The sequence below is a fragment of the Sus scrofa genome, chromosome 6 (assembly GCF_054392235.1).
Source record: "Sus scrofa isolate SSC_HxYL_T2T_F1_AM1 chromosome 6, Sscrofa_HxYL_maternal_Yorkshire_Landrace_v2.0, whole genome shotgun sequence".
Taxonomy (NCBI): Eukaryota; Metazoa; Chordata; class Mammalia; order Artiodactyla; family Suidae; genus Sus; species Sus scrofa.
Window position 1 is genome coordinate 160,443,525 of NC_139388.1, and position 15,679 is coordinate 160,459,203.

The window sequence follows — 15,679 nt, forward strand, 5'->3', positions numbered from 1 at the left end:
TGATGAGGATAAAGAGACGTGGGAACCATCATAACATGGTGCTAGAAATTGGTAAAAATCAGTTTGGGAAGCAACTGGCAACACTTAATAGAGGTGACCATGGACATGACCTTGGAACCAGGGCTGCTGCTGGGAAGTAAAATCCCTAGAGAAACTCTTGCCTATGTGCAAAAGGAAAGGCATAAAAATGTTCAGTTTCAGCATTTCATATATAGTAAAATATTGGAAACAATCTAAAAGGACATTGATGGGGGAATGGATAAATAAGCTGGTCATTTGTAGATGAAATATGAAACAGCCACTGAAGGAATGAATTAGAGCTCCACTTAGTGACAGGGGTAAATTGCAGATATTAAATAAAAGAGAGCAAGTTGCAGAAAACGGGACAAGATGATATCATTTATGTGCATTTAAAAAACATGTAAAGCAACGCTGCATGTTTAAAATGAACTCTCTTTATGTACCATAACGATCTGGTCAGGAAGAATACACACCACACATGTTAATTTCTTCTGTAGAGTAGGAAGGGGGCCAAGGTCAAGGAAGCTTGCAAAGAAGACTTCTACTGAATCTTCAACTAAATGTTTTAATTTAAAACAAATAAAACATCTGAAGCAAACATGCCAAAATGTTAATATTCTTAGACCCAGGCAGTGGATTCAGCGTGTTTGTTCTGTCAGTCTTTGAACTGTTCTGTGTGTATGGGATATTTTATAAAACAAGAGAACAGCTAACTAACCCAGGGCTTCTTCCCTAACTTTATCCACTGTGCTCCACGTTAAAGCTCTGGGGGCCGTGATGGAGGAAAAGATACCCATTTGGCAGTGTTCGGTCTTTCTTCTCTAGGCATCTGCCTTGTGTGTGTGTGTGTGTGTGTTTACAGAGATAAAGTAAACTGCTGGGCAGATGGAAAAGAGACGGACTTCTTTTCATTTGGAAGGGCTTGCAGCTCTGGTGGGAACAGGGAAGGAGGTCAGAGAGAAGAGGGAGAGAACCAGGAAAGCCGAGGTTTTGAGAAAAGGTTGAAAAGATGTTACGAGTGCAAGTTCATGTACCCAACACACAGTAAGGCGACACAAACCGAAAAGTTGGAGTTTGGAGCAGAGAAATGTTAATGGGAGGGCCATGCAAGAAGATGGGTAGCTCCTTTCTAAAAAAACCCTTAACTCCCCAAAGGGTTTCAGCAAAGCATTTTTAAAGCCAAGGTGAGAGAGGGGTGTGGTTAATTGTTGCAAACCTCTGGTATCAGAATCCTTTGTTCTTGTAGCTGTCCAGGGAGGTCAGGTCAAGAAGTTCCTGTGAACCTCCAATAAGACAAATGCTGTTCTCTGCTCTGTAACTTTTTATCTCTATATGAATGGAAGAGTGTTATACCCTTAAAGGTCAGAGCCTTGAGAATAGGCTATCCTGTATATTTCAGGCTGTGGGCAACATTCTTTTACAAAAGGTGCAGAGCCAGCACAACTAAGCACAGGCAACAGGGCACAAAGTTTAAAGTGAAATAAAGAGATCTAATACAGAGTCAGGTTTGTTCTTCCCTATTATAGAAACTGAGGTTCAGGGATGGGGAGTACTTCATCTAAGGCCATAGAGAGGCAGAGTTGGAAGCTTCCCCTGGTTATTACTCCCACATTCAGACCACAGGCAAGTGTGTGCTGCGCAAGTGGGGGAGAAGCAGGTACACTGATGTCCATAGCTCTAGATCAAATCCCAGTTCTGCTATTGAGTAGCAGCGAGCACCCTCCTTGACTTTCTGAGCTTAAGTCACTATTACTTTTATTGGACTGACATTGGGTAGAACACAACGCATGTAAAAGGGCTAGCGGACTAACTGCAAAAGGGCTGTGTCTAGCTCTTGGTACTCACTCCACAGATAAAAGTTGTTATCACCAGCCCCATCATCATTCCAATTTGGTTCAACCATTCTTCACTAACTTCTATAACTATTACCCTTTCCCCACACCTTCCCCTCCCCCAACCAATATCAGGGCAATTTCCTTTTGCGGAGGTATCTGGTTTATCTGTGCCTAAAGATTGGTGTCATTGTTCTGATGGAGTCTGCCAAAACGCCTCCTCTTTCCAGTAGCAACTCTTCCAAAGAATAGCTTGCTCCTTGGCCCCATGCAATCTGCAATTTTATTTTTGTATTATCATGGTCTTATAGGGTCTTTTCTTTTACTGCTGTTGAATGTGCTATAAATCACTAGCAACATTGTATGTTTTGATTTCCCAATTAATTTGACCAGTGGGAATTCCTTTAAACTAGTGTCTGTCCTTTTGATATATGTCCATAGATCTTTGAGTAGTTCCTCATTCTCTGGCACAAGATGTTCCAGACTTACCTTGCACACGCCTTGCTCCAGGGTCAGAATCAGCTGTTTCTCCAAGAAGCATTGTTTTTTTTCAATGGAGAATGGTATTTAGAAACTAGGGTTTAGACATTATGTGTGCTCAGTATTACTGGGGTATCACTGCTTTTGGGCTCTTTCAGTACAGAGCTAAAATAAATAAATATATGTATACTTCTACTGAAGCCTGTGATAGTTAATTTTATATAACAATTTGGCTGGACACACACTATTTTGGATGTTCCTGTGAAGATGTTTTTGGATGAGATTAACATTTAAACAAGTGGACTTTGCAGAAAGAGAAAGGCAAATACCATATGATATCACATATGTGGGATACCAATATTTTAATATGGAAAAATGAACCTATCTAAAATGGAACTAGGCTCAGAGATATAGAGGACAGACTTGTGGTTGCCAAGAGGCAGGGAGTGAGTGAGATGGACTGGCAGTTTGGGCTTAGTAGAGGCAAACTATTACATTTAAATGGATAAGCAGTGAGATCCTATTGTATAGCACAGGAACTATATCTGATCTCTTGGGATAGACTATGCATGATGGAACATAATATAATAAAAAGAATGTGTGTGTGTGTATATATATATGTATGTATGTATGTGTATGTGCATGTGTGTGTATAGAATATATATTTCTTTTCTTATATTATCCTCTATATATTTCTTGTATATTTCCTGTATATTCCTCAATCTCTATGTATGATTGAGTGACTTTGCGGTACAGCAGAAATTGGCACAACATTGTTAATTGTTAAAGTATATTAACTATATTTTAATAAAAAATAAATATTAAAAAGGGGACTTTTGCATAAAGCAGATTGCCTTCCATAATGTAGGTGGGCCTCATCGAATCAGTAGAAGTTCTGACTAGAAAAAAAAGACTAATTTCCTCTCAGCAACAGGGAATTTTACAGTGGAGAACCTTTTGATTTGAACCACATATTAGCTCTGCTCTGGGTCTGCCCGCCCACCATGTAGATTTTGGGCTTGCCTGCTTCCATAGCTGTGTGAGCCAGTTCTTTGAATAAATCCCTCTCTCTAAAGAGACACATGCCATTGGTTCTGTTTCTCTGGAGAACCCCGACTAATATAAAGTCTTATATCCGTAGTTCAAATCCAATACCATTGAGTTCTTGCTCAGCAAACTCTTTCATATCTGTATCTCTCATTTTTTACAGTGAGAATCTAGGTTTTCGCAAAAATTTGCACAAACAAAAATTTACTCATTTGTTCTAACCCAAACACACATAACAGGTCAACTATCCTGGACTCTTCAAAAATGTCAATGCCATGAATGAAAGAAAGAAAAAAGGCATAAAGGATACTATATATTTGAAAAACTAAAGAGACATGACATTCAAATGCAGTGCATAATACATGTTTGGATTGTGAGATTGGGAAAAAGAAAGAACAGCTGTACGGAACACTATTGGGAAACTTTGAATATAGAAAGTGGTGTATCAGATAATATTTTATAAATATTAAATTTGGGGGGCATGACATGATATCCTATGAGAATATAATTGTGAGAGATAGATAATATATGTTGAATAATTTAGAGATGTGTTTTGATGTTGGCAAGTTGTGTTTAAATGGCTCACAAAATATATATTTATTTATATCTGTATATCTGTATACCTATCTATCTATCCATCAATCTAGAAAGAGAGAAGAAAAGGGCATATGTGAATGTGGCCAAATATTAACAGCTTGTAAGCCTGCATAGAAAAAAATAGGAATTACTTGGACTATTACTTTTCTGTTGAAATTTCTCTGAAACTTTTCAAAACAAAAAGGTGAGTGAAATAGTGGCAGGTATTATATATCAAGTGTTATATACCTACTAGCAAGACTATCACATATTGACTGCCATGTGTTAGTAGCAAGTATTATATATCAAGCACTGATTTTGTGCTAGGCTTGTGTTAAGTGCTTTACATACATAGTTAATTTATGCAGTCCCCATCACAGTCCTCTGAGGTGGCTAACATTACTTTGCAGTTGAGGTATCTGAAGCTCAGAGAAGTGCAGAAACTTGCTGAAGGTCACCTAGCTAGCAGGATAGGGAACTGAGGCTCAGAGAGAGCAGTGACCTGCCCAGACCATCAGCTAAATAGTTGCCAGGGCAGGATTAGGATTGAGGTATCTGATGTTTGTTTTGGGGCTTAGTCTCTGGTATCCAAAAAGTTCTTCCTCCTTGTTTACTTGCCTACTGGGGCTCCCTTTGGGGAAAGATTTCCATCAGCTCTATTAGACTCATTCTAAAGAGACGAGACTCAAGATTCTATTTCCCCATTCAGCTTTGAAAAGATAAGGCAACCAGCTCCCTGCCCTGTGGCTCTTACCCAGAATTTGTACTCATTCTCAGCGATGCATGATCTCTCTGGTTATTGGGTCACAACTTTATCAGATTCCAGGGATGGGAAAACCCAAGCAGGCAGCAAAGGTTTCAGGCTAAGGGCAAGCAATCTCAACAGAGGGACAGTGATTCTTTGTCTGCTTCTGGCTGTTCGCACGCTATTCACTTTAAACACAAGCATAGAGTTAGCCTGGTACAGTGTTCTGCAAACTGAGAGTCACCACCCTCTAGTGGGTCTTGAAATCAACCTAGATGGTGGCTGCCAGCATTTAGAAAGTGATTTTTAAGATAAACAACAAGGACCTACTGTATAGCACAGGGAACTATATTCAAGATCTTGTAATAACGAATAGTGGAAAAGAATCTGAAAAAGGAATAGATGTATTAATATAACTGAATCAATTTGCTAGACACCTGAAACATTGTAATCAATTATAGTTCCTTTTTTAATTAAAACATTTTATTTAAAAATTTTTTATTATAGTTGATTTACAATGTTCTGTGAATTTCTGCTGTACAGCAAAGTGACCCAGTTACATATATGCATACCTTCTTCTTCCCTCATTATCCTCCATTATGTTCTATCACAAGTGAAAAAGAAAGTGATTTTTGGAATCAAAGTGGATAGCATAGATAATATTCGCATATGCTCATTATAAGGGTAGGTATTGTTTTGTGAATGTACACATATCCAGACATGCACAGAAAAACAGACACATATACACATACACACATGCATATATTTGTTTTGGGTGATGGTATAAATATTGTTTATTATTGTGAGTCACAGTTAAAACAACTCAAAAGCTACTGTTTTAGGAGAGGGGTTAGCTCACGCCTGTTTTTGTGTACAAAGTTTATTGGAATACAGCCTACCCATTAGTGCATGTATTGTCTTTGGCTGCTGTCATACTACAGTGGCAAAGTTGAGAAGCTGTGACACACTGAATGACGTGCAAAGCCTAAAATATTTACTATTTGGTCCTGCACAGAAAAATTTGCTGGCCCCTATGGCTTAAGATATTGAGGCAAAAACTTCTAATTCACATAAAACTTTCATTGTATATAATGTCCAGAGTTTCCATCTCTAGTATTTCTCTCCCAATGACTAAATTGTAATGCTCACATATAGATTTGTGTAACTGCACATATAACTCCAGAAAAATAGGCGCAGCACAAGCAATTATCGCCTAGCTATATTTCTAACATAATATTGGGAGTATTCAGAGGCGAGGTCCTGCTCGCACATGGCAAACAGGATGACCTTTCCATCTAGGAAAATATGTTGATGTTTAACCTCATTGCACTCAACCAGACGTTTCCTTGCACAAATTTTCAAGTGAAATATTTCAATCCTGCATTCATCTTGGGGGCCACATGTCTTATCCAAGTTAAATATTTCCAGAAAATAAATGTCTAGACACCGTCTCATTTAAATTAAGCACCCGGTTTTTAAAAGATTTCTAGCAGACCTCCTTTTGGGTGTGTGGGTGAATATAAGTTGACTTCTGTGAAAAAATTCTGGGTCAGATCTGATGTGCCTGAGCCTGTGCACTTGCAGGTGGCTAATGAGTGCTGCTGAGTCAGAGTGGACAGTGTGGTGTGGGGAGAGGAAAGGGAGTGGGGAAGAGAGAGGGAAGGCTGGGAAGACTAGGCTCCGGAAGGGAAGGATATTCCTTAGAAGAGAAAGGAGATCCCTCTCCTTGGAGGTCATCCTTTCCAAGAGTCTTGGATGAAAAACTTCCTGTGTGTTGAAATCTACTTCAGGGAAGCTTGCCATGTTTGTTAATCCTCTCATCAGAGAATAGAGAATATATGAGTGACTGTATATGAAGATAAAATTCTGCTGTATCTCTTTGACTTTCATTTTATTCATGTCTGGGGCTTTTTTCAAACCATGGCTTTGTTTAATTCAAGTGAGCTATTTTTAATGCTTTTGATAGTTATAGTGTTTTTTGATATACACTTTTGTATCACAGTGATAGTCACTTAACTATTTAGAAATAAAATCTTTGAGAAAGATCAGATACTTAAAAGAGATCAAAATGGTTTTTTAAGCTACTCATTATATTTTATAACATTTAAATTTTACATTTTATATAAATATTATCACTTATGTAGTAGAAATTTTATACTATATAAACATGAAATGTTTTATAAAATATAAATATATTCAATGTTTATATATAAATATAAATATTTTATATATAAATGAATTACTACATTTTATTATATATTCTTATTATTATTTTTTTTAGCTATACTTGAAAAGAATTCCATAAGAGGAATTTATATCAGCACCATGCTCTAACCAACTGAGCTACCCATCCACAGTGGTATATGAGGAGTTTATAAATGGAATATATTGAACTGAAATTCTATGGGAGGTAATTCAAAAGAAGTTATTACATTTTGCTTCTTTAGAATTTTGCACGATAACGTGCAACCCTCTTCTGAGTGCCATATTTTTTTTTTAAAGAGGAAAATGTGGGAGAGAGTTCGGGAAGTGGAGAGATGAAAAAAGGAAAGTTTACATTTCATTGAGATATATGTAAAATTTCCTTATTCTCTTTACTCCAAGTCCCACAAACAAGAGACAAAAAGATTTCCAAATACTGTACCATTTCACACTTATTCATTCAATGACTATTTAATGGATGTGTATTGTGTGCCAGGCACTGAGTGAGAACAGAAAGAGTGAGGTCTCAGCTCTAATGGGGCTTACCATGCAGAAGGAGTGAGATGGGGAGAAGAACAGAAAATAAACAAATAAACAAGATAATTTCAGATATTAAGAAATACCAGATAATGTGCTGGAAAGAGTGGGCACTTTAGCTTGGGTAATCTGGGAAGTTTTCTCCAAAAAGTTGGTGATTGAGTAACCCTGAATGGAGAGAAAGTCATTCTTGTAAAGATCTGAGGGAAGAGTTTTGAAAGCAGAGAAAAGAGCTGGTGCAAAATCCCTGAGGGGTACTTGGGAAAGAATTTATTTTGAAGTCACATCTTGAATGAATAGTCTTTGGATTACTTTATTTAAAGGTAGACTTGGGGAGTTCCCGTCGTGGTGCAGTGGTTAACGAATCCGACTAGGAACCATGAGGTTGCGGGTTCGGTCCCTGCCCTTGCTCAGTGGGTTAATGATCCGGCGTTGCCGTGAGCTGTGGTGTAGGTTGCAGACGCGGCTCGGATCCCGCGTTGCTGTGGCTCTGGCGTAGGCTGGTGGCTACAGCTCCGATTCAACCCCTAGCCTGGGAACCTCCATATGCCGCAGGAGTGGCCCAAGAAATAGCAACAACAACAACAACAACAACAACAACAAAAAAGACATAAGACAAAAAAAAAAAAAAATAAAGGTAGACTTGAGGAATGCTTATCTTTTAAGAGTCTCATAGGAAAAGCATTCAGTGGTCAGATGACTTCGGAAACTGGGCGGGGCTGATGTTGATGACTTTTTGATGGACTGATTTTGTTTTTGTTTTTAATAAGCAAACTCCACATCTCATTCTGAAGATGAGGTTCTGTGGGAGACTGCATTTTCCAAAGATGGCCACAGCAAGCTCTCCCATCCCATGTGCTCATTGTACAATATAAACTCGACATTCATGATTTCAATTGTAGGATTCTAGTTTCTTCTTGAATCTGGATGGGCTTGTGACTATACTAGTAGTGACTCTATGTGACCTCAAAACCAGGTCATAAAAGGCAATACAGCTTCCAGTTGAGTCTATTTGGGTGGTAACACTTGGAACCTAACTGCCATCTTGGGAGGAAACACAACCAGCCATGTGGAGAATCTTCCTATAGGTGTTCTAATTGACAGGCTCAGAGGTCATTGTCAACAACAGTCAGAATCAACCCCAGACATGTGAGTAGAGGAGACTTCAGATGATTCCTGCTCCCACCTGTGGAGTTACCCCAACCTAGAGCCTTCCAGCTGGGTCTCCAGACATTGTAGAGCAGAGAGTAGATGTACCCACCATGGCTTTTCCCAATTCCTGACCTACAGAATCTGGGAACACAATAAAAAGATTGCTGTTTTATAATCTCAAGTTTGGGGTGGGGTTTGTTTTATAGCAGTAGACAACTGGCCAGATTTAAGTGCCTTTATTGTCAGCTGTGGATATTGGTGATCTCTTCAGGCAAGACAGGAGCCCTCTCCTGTTTTAGCGCTGTTGTATTACAAAGTCAACTTCGTGGAATCCCAGAGCTCAAAGGGAGGGACCAGAAGGCTAGACTATTTAGACAGGCCAAGCTGGGACAAACAGGTGATACCCCACTCTTGTCCATCTTTGCTGGTAAAAAGGCAGCCTTCATCTGTGTCCCTGTACCCTCTCCCCATTGGCTTTCATGCTACCCTCCAGAATGAAACCCCTCTTACACATGACCTTCTCAAGAAGCAAAAGACAGGCATCCTTTTCTTACGTTAAGCCAAATTAAACCATTTGCCCATTCTTTGAGAATGGTCTACAAAGTTCCACCTCAAATAATTTGTTCAAATATTTCTCTCCTGCCCCAAAGTCTGCATGCAAATACAGCTTCCTCAGCTGGGAAGAATTCTATTATTTTCTTCCTTCACAGTTTACAGCAAACAGTTTAATAACATAGCCTCTGGAGGTACTCTGCCTGATTCAAATCCTTGCTCGACAGCTTAGTAGATCATGAGTGCATTACTTAAAATGTCTAAGCTTCAGTTTCCTATTCTGTAAAATGTGGATAATGGTAATAGTACATATTTCATGGAGGTAGTGTGAGAATTAAATGAGTTAATTTGTGAGAATGTTTGAAAAAGGCCCTGACTAATAGTAAATACTACAGTAAATATATACATATGAAATATATACATATAATATACATACAGGAAATATATAGGCTATATATAGGATAGCTATATGTAGGTATGCATACCCATATAAATATACAAAGATATATATATAATATATGCACACATAATAGCTATATATTTATTTCAAATATATGTATACATATATACATTCCTTAAAGTCCTTGCTGTCCTCAATATTGTATTATACTGTATATTGTTTACATATAACCACATGTAAAAGCCATGTGGTTATACATATTCTTTATTTATGAGCCCTGAAATGATTGATATGAGTGAGCAAGTCTTAGTCATGACTGCTTCATTTTGGCATGATGCTTTGTCTCCTCCAGGGTAGTGCATATGTCTTACTCACTTCCGTGACCTCAGAATCCAGCACGGCCTTGACCATTGTAAGAGCAGTATAAATGTTCCTTAAACTAATGAATGGCTAAGTGATCCGCATGGGTTGTGTCAGTGGGATGTGCAGCTTAACAGTATGATGGTGAAAAAAGTTAATGTCTTCTTCCAAGACCTCTCTGACCATCCATTGCCTCAAGCAGCAGAAGGTCTGAGCCAAATCCCAGTGATCTGACACGTCAGCCTCAAGGTCAGAGAAATCTAAGTCAGTCCTGAACCACCAATGAGGGGAGGGCTGAAGCAACGAGAGCTTTTACAGTTCTGTGACATCATCTCCCATCCATTTATTAGGGTGACAGGGGTTTACCAGTGGTCCAGGGAATTTAAAAAGAAAAAGGACCTCAACCTTCTCCACACATTTAAGAATTTAAATGGCCCCAGGAAATGACTTGAGTACTGAGGTAATTTCCTAGATGGGCTTGCAAAATTCATTTGTCATCAATTTCAAGGCAAGTGCAAAGAAACTGGAAACACGGATGTGAATGGTTCTGGAACGTGAGGGGGGCCAGACAACATATCTACCACCCACAGTCTGAGTGGAACTTTGGAAACATGGCATCCTAAGCTTGAGACAGGAGCAGGCTGCAGTGATCAGGCACTTGAAGGTGGGATATGGAGGGAGGAGGGGAAACCAAGTGGAGGAGATGGATCAGCCACGGTGCCATGGGGGAGTGTGGAGTCACGTGCATTTAAATATTTTTAAATAGACAGTGCTAAAGACACAGAGATCAATACAATCTCTGCCCTCACAAAGTTAATAATCTAACTTGAGAGACCAACATAAATGCAGACACGTGTACTAAATGTGGTGAGAGAGGGAAGCAGAGGCATTGTGGAAGCAGAGAGGAGGAGCCTGGACCTAACCTGCCAACACGAGTAGGTACTGCCAGTGATGGCGATATCACTTCACTTATGATCCCACATATCTACCAGGGTGAACTTTCTAAAGCGAATGTGACCATATTACTTCCTTCTTATAACTCCTTTTCATAATGATAACTTCTATGGGCTGAGTGTTTTATATCCCTACAAAATTTACATCCTGAAGTCGTCAGTGGGATGGTATTTGGAAGTGGGACCTTTGGGAAGTAATGAGGTTTAGATGAGGTCCTGATGGGATTAGTGCCTTTCTAAGAAGAGACTAGAGAGCCCGTCCCCTTGTCCCCATCTCTGTTCCTGTCTCTCTCTGTCATGTGAGCATACGACAAGAAGGTGACCATCTGAGAGCCAGGGAGAGAGAGCTCACCAGAGCCTGGCCCTGCTGGCATCCTGTTCTCAGACCTCTAGCCTCTCAAAGTTACTGTGACATGTAACTTTCTGTTGTTTAAGCCACTCAGTCTACCGTATTTCTTGTAACAGCCTGAACTAAGACAACAATTAATAATACTACCATTTGTTAAGTACTTATTATATGTGAAGCTCTGCTCTAAGTGTGTGTGTGTGTTTAAATTTGTACTGACATTACATCCATAGCTCTCTACTGCTTTTATGAAATATCACAGTTTTCTTGGCAAACCATTCAAAGCTCTCCATGATCTACCTCTGATCTTTGTTTCCCAGTTCCATTTGCTGCTATTCCCCCCTATGTACCTTGAACCGCAGGCAAGCTCAAACGCTTGCCATTTCTTCCAAAGAAGCCTCCATGAAGATGGCCAAAAAAATACATGAAAAGATGCTCAACAGCACTCATTATCAGAGAGATGCAAATCAAAACTACAATGAGTTATCACCCCACAGCCGTCAGAATTGCCATTATCAAAAAGTCTAACAGTAAACGCTGGTGGAGGGTGTGGAGAAAAGGAAAGCCTTCTACTGTTGGTGGAAATGTAAACTGGTGCAACTACTATGGAGGCCAGTTTGGAGGTTAATTAAGAAACTAAATATAGAACTACTATATGATCCAGCAATCCCACTCCTAGACATATATCCAGAGAAAACTAATTTGAAAAGATAGTGCCCCCCAATGTTTATTGTGGCACTATTTACAATAGCCAAGACATGGAAGCAACCAAAATGTCCATCCACAGAAGAATGGATAAAAATGATGTGCTATATACATACAATGGAATATTACTCAGCCATAAAAAGAAACAATTCCATTTGCTGCAACATGGATGGACCTAGAGATTAAGGATTTATTGTGTGAGAAGCTCTGCTCTAAGTGTGTGTGTGTGAGTGTGTGTGTGTGTTTTAAATACTGACATTACAACCATAGCTCTCTACTGCTTAGAGATGGGATTAGTGCCTTTATAAGAAGAGACTAGACCAAGTGAGGTAAGTCAGACAGAGAAAGACATATATCATATGGTATTACTTATATGAGGGATCTAATAAAAATGATACAAAATAATTTGTTTTAAAAACAGAAAAAACTCACAGATTTCAAAACCAATCTTATGATTACCATAGGTAAAACCATTGCAGGGGAGGGAAGAATTAGGAGAGTGGTAATAATATATACACACTGTAAAATAGATGATTAGCAAGAATGTACCATATAACACAGGAAAATCCACTCAAAAGTTTGTAATAACCTGTATGGGAAAGAAAGAATGGGTATATTTGTATGTAAGACTGATTCACTTTGCTTTATACCAGAAGCTAATACCACATTGTAAATCAACTGTATGCCAATAAAATTAAATTAAAAAAAAAAACAAATGAAAAATGAAGAAGCCTGCATGCTTTGGCTTTGGTGTGTTCTGTCTGCTCTGGTGGTGCCTTTCTGCATCTTCTTGGTAAGTTCTGTCCTAGTCATACTTCAAGGCTTCGTTCATACTTATTGCTTCCTCTGGGAAGATTTCCCTTTCTTTCTAGGGGAGAACTCACAGCCCTGCCCTGTGAGCCTTTGCAGGTGCTGGTCTAGTGGCCTGAATGGTCTTCTTCTTGTGGTTCTTATCTTATCTTTCAAAACCGATCTCCCTGATTATTATGTGACACTGAGAGAGGTCTCAGTTAATGCTATGGTGGTGATCACATTGCAATATATAAACATATCAAATGAATACATTGTACACTTTAAACTTATATGATAGTTTTCTCTCAAAAAAAGTGATCTCCGGAATCACCCCAGGTCTGAAGAATTCGCTGACTCACCTGAGACAACTGGCCAGACACTCCTGATGCTCCCACTCAGCAAACTTCTGTTGTTCTACCTGTGACACTGGACTGTGAGCTCCTTGAAGACAGGTGCTGGGGTACTGTCTCTAGATCTTCAACTCGGTGAATGTTTGGTAAATGAATGAATGGATGTATTCATCACTCCCATTGTAATTAATCTGCCTTCATATCATTGTATACTACTGTAAACCATATCAATCCTTGCTCCCTAGAAGGCAGGGATTTCTTCTCTTCATCTGCTCTATCTTGTCTTATTCTGGTTTTCTTTCTCCAGCACTGCCAGTCACACTGAGTAAGTAGGAGGCAATGTTTGTTTGATGGGTTAGTCAAGACTCAGAAAATCATCTGCCTGCATTTGGGTTACTTTTAAACCTTAAGTGAAGTGACACAATTAAGAGTCTGTGGTGAGGTTAAAAGAACACCTTAGGAAGAGCCCTAAGCTCTGGGCCCTGGACCCAGAGTCTTCACCCTGACCCCGGCCAGTCACTTACTCAATTTGGATCTATTTTCTGGGAATGATTTGTTAGCCAGACTAATAATAACTAAAGAACAAAATAGTCCTGAAGACTGAACAAGACAGTATATATAAAATGCTCTGGTTCAAGCAATGTTAATTTCCTTTCCCTTGGTTAGTGTCATAACAAGACCTCAATTTAGTTAGTTCCTTTAAAGCAAAATTCCGTAGGTCTTTGAGCACTATAGACCATCTAGTTTGTCAGCTAGATTCAAATGATGCCCTTAAAACCTGACACTGGACTTTGCCAGGAAGATATTAACTTACTCCCAACTTATACTATTTTGGGAGTTGATGGCTTTGGAAGGAAGATAACAGCTGATGTTCAAGCAGATAGAGGATGGCTGTGCTCTGGATGAAAGTGCCAAAACCTCAACTAATGCCACTTGGAAAGAGCTCAGCAAGCTCTAAAGTTGGGCATTCAAAGGCTATTATTTCCATGCCAACATAAGAGTTTATTTAGGAAGTTACAAAAAAATTCAAATCTCCTAGAGTGAACTCCAAGGGCACTGGAAAATTCTCTCACTCTACTGCTTATACATATTCAAGAGTCAGGAAGATGGAAAGAGGGCACATCTGCCAGGATAGTCTTGGTTATGCTATAGTTACAAGTAATTTCAACATTTCAGTGATTTAAAACAGCAATTTTTTTTTGAAGCAGGTTTCTGCTGTTTTCACTCCAAAATTGAGGCTGATGGACCTTGGACCAGGTACTATTGCCAGTCCTTGTGGCAGGGCTGTAGGTCATGGTGAATCATGAACCAGGCCTTACAACTTCTGCCTTGTAGTGTTATATCTGCACACATTTCACTGGCTAAGCAAGTCGTAAGGCCTTATCAACATCATGAAATGAGGAAGTTCAGTCTTACTATGAGCCCTGAGAGAGGAGTGCCAGAAATACCAGTGAACCGCAGTAGAACAGAACGAGTAGATTCAAGAGGTGTTTGGGGAGTGGGATGAGCAGGATTCAGATGTGGGATAAAAGGGAAAAGAGGACATTTTTCCTCTTTGGGTGAGGCTTTGGTTTCTGGTTTGGGCGACTGAGTAAAGATGGTGCAAGTTACTGAAAAAGATCTGCTAGTTTGAGACACGTTGCATTTGCTCTGGCTGAAGACAACCAGGAAGGGATGTTCAACAGGGAGGTGACCCTGGATCTGGAGCTGGAGGTCATTGTCTGGGGGTCCTCACCACAGAAGTGGTGACCGAAACTAAGGGAGATGGCTAGAGTAACAAATAACTTAGAAAATTATGACTCTACCCAGTGTTGGTAAGGATGTTGAATAACTGGAATGTTTATGCAATGATGATGGAAATGTAAACTGATGCAACCATTCTGGAAAACAATGTTCACCAAGCAAAAATGCACAGACCCTCTCATGCAGCAATACCAGTCCTGATTGTATAGCCTAGACAGTTTCAGAGATGATATATAAAAGAAGTTCACAACAGGAGTTCCCTTGTGGTACAGTAGGTTAAGGATCTGGCATTGTCACTGCAGCAGCTTGGGTCACTGCTATGACATGGATGGATCCCTGACCGGGGAACTTCCACATGCTGCGGGTGTGGCCAAAAAGAAAAAAAAAGAAGTTCATGACAGCAGTGTTGCACTAGCAAAGGATGGGAAACAATCTAAATATCCGTCAACAATAGAAAGGCTAAATAAATTTTGGGGTACTTGTACAATGCGAATGATGAAACATTGAAAAATAATGAAACAGAATCTCAGAAACAACATGGATGAATCTCAAGAACATAATGCTAAGTAGAAAAAAGAAAGTTACAGAAGAGAACATCCAGCATGATTCTCTTTATATAAAGTTCACATGCTTGTGAAACTAAACGGTTGTGGAAAAACTTTAAAAATAAGTGAGGAAGTGATACGTACAAGAATCAGGAAATGGAGAGCCACCTAATGACCAGCAATACCCAGGTGAAATTGTCATAGAAATTGGAAGAAAGGTGATCATGTCTTTCAGTTCTGAAGTGCCATCTATGTGCCAGGTACGTAGTGAAGCACCTTATGAATGTATTTCATTGACTCTTTCAACAGTACTGTGAGGTTGACATTATTATGTTCTTTTA

General features: G+C 39.3%; 1 long non-coding RNA gene across 13 annotated transcripts in view; it reads left to right on the top strand.

Annotated features, from left to right (window-relative positions):
* LOC102158676 (uncharacterized) overlaps positions 1–15,679 on the top strand; it is a 434,799-nt gene that overhangs the window by 100,249 nt on the left and 318,871 nt on the right. The window contains exon 1 of one of the 13 annotated variants that reach the window (XR_014808254.1): positions 10,774–10,839. The exons of the other annotated variants lie outside the window; for them this stretch is intronic. This is a non-coding gene — a long non-coding RNA (uncharacterized LOC102158676). Of the gene's footprint in view, positions 1–10,773; positions 10,840–15,679 lie in introns of those variants that run through there. 13 annotated transcript variants of the gene reach the window in all.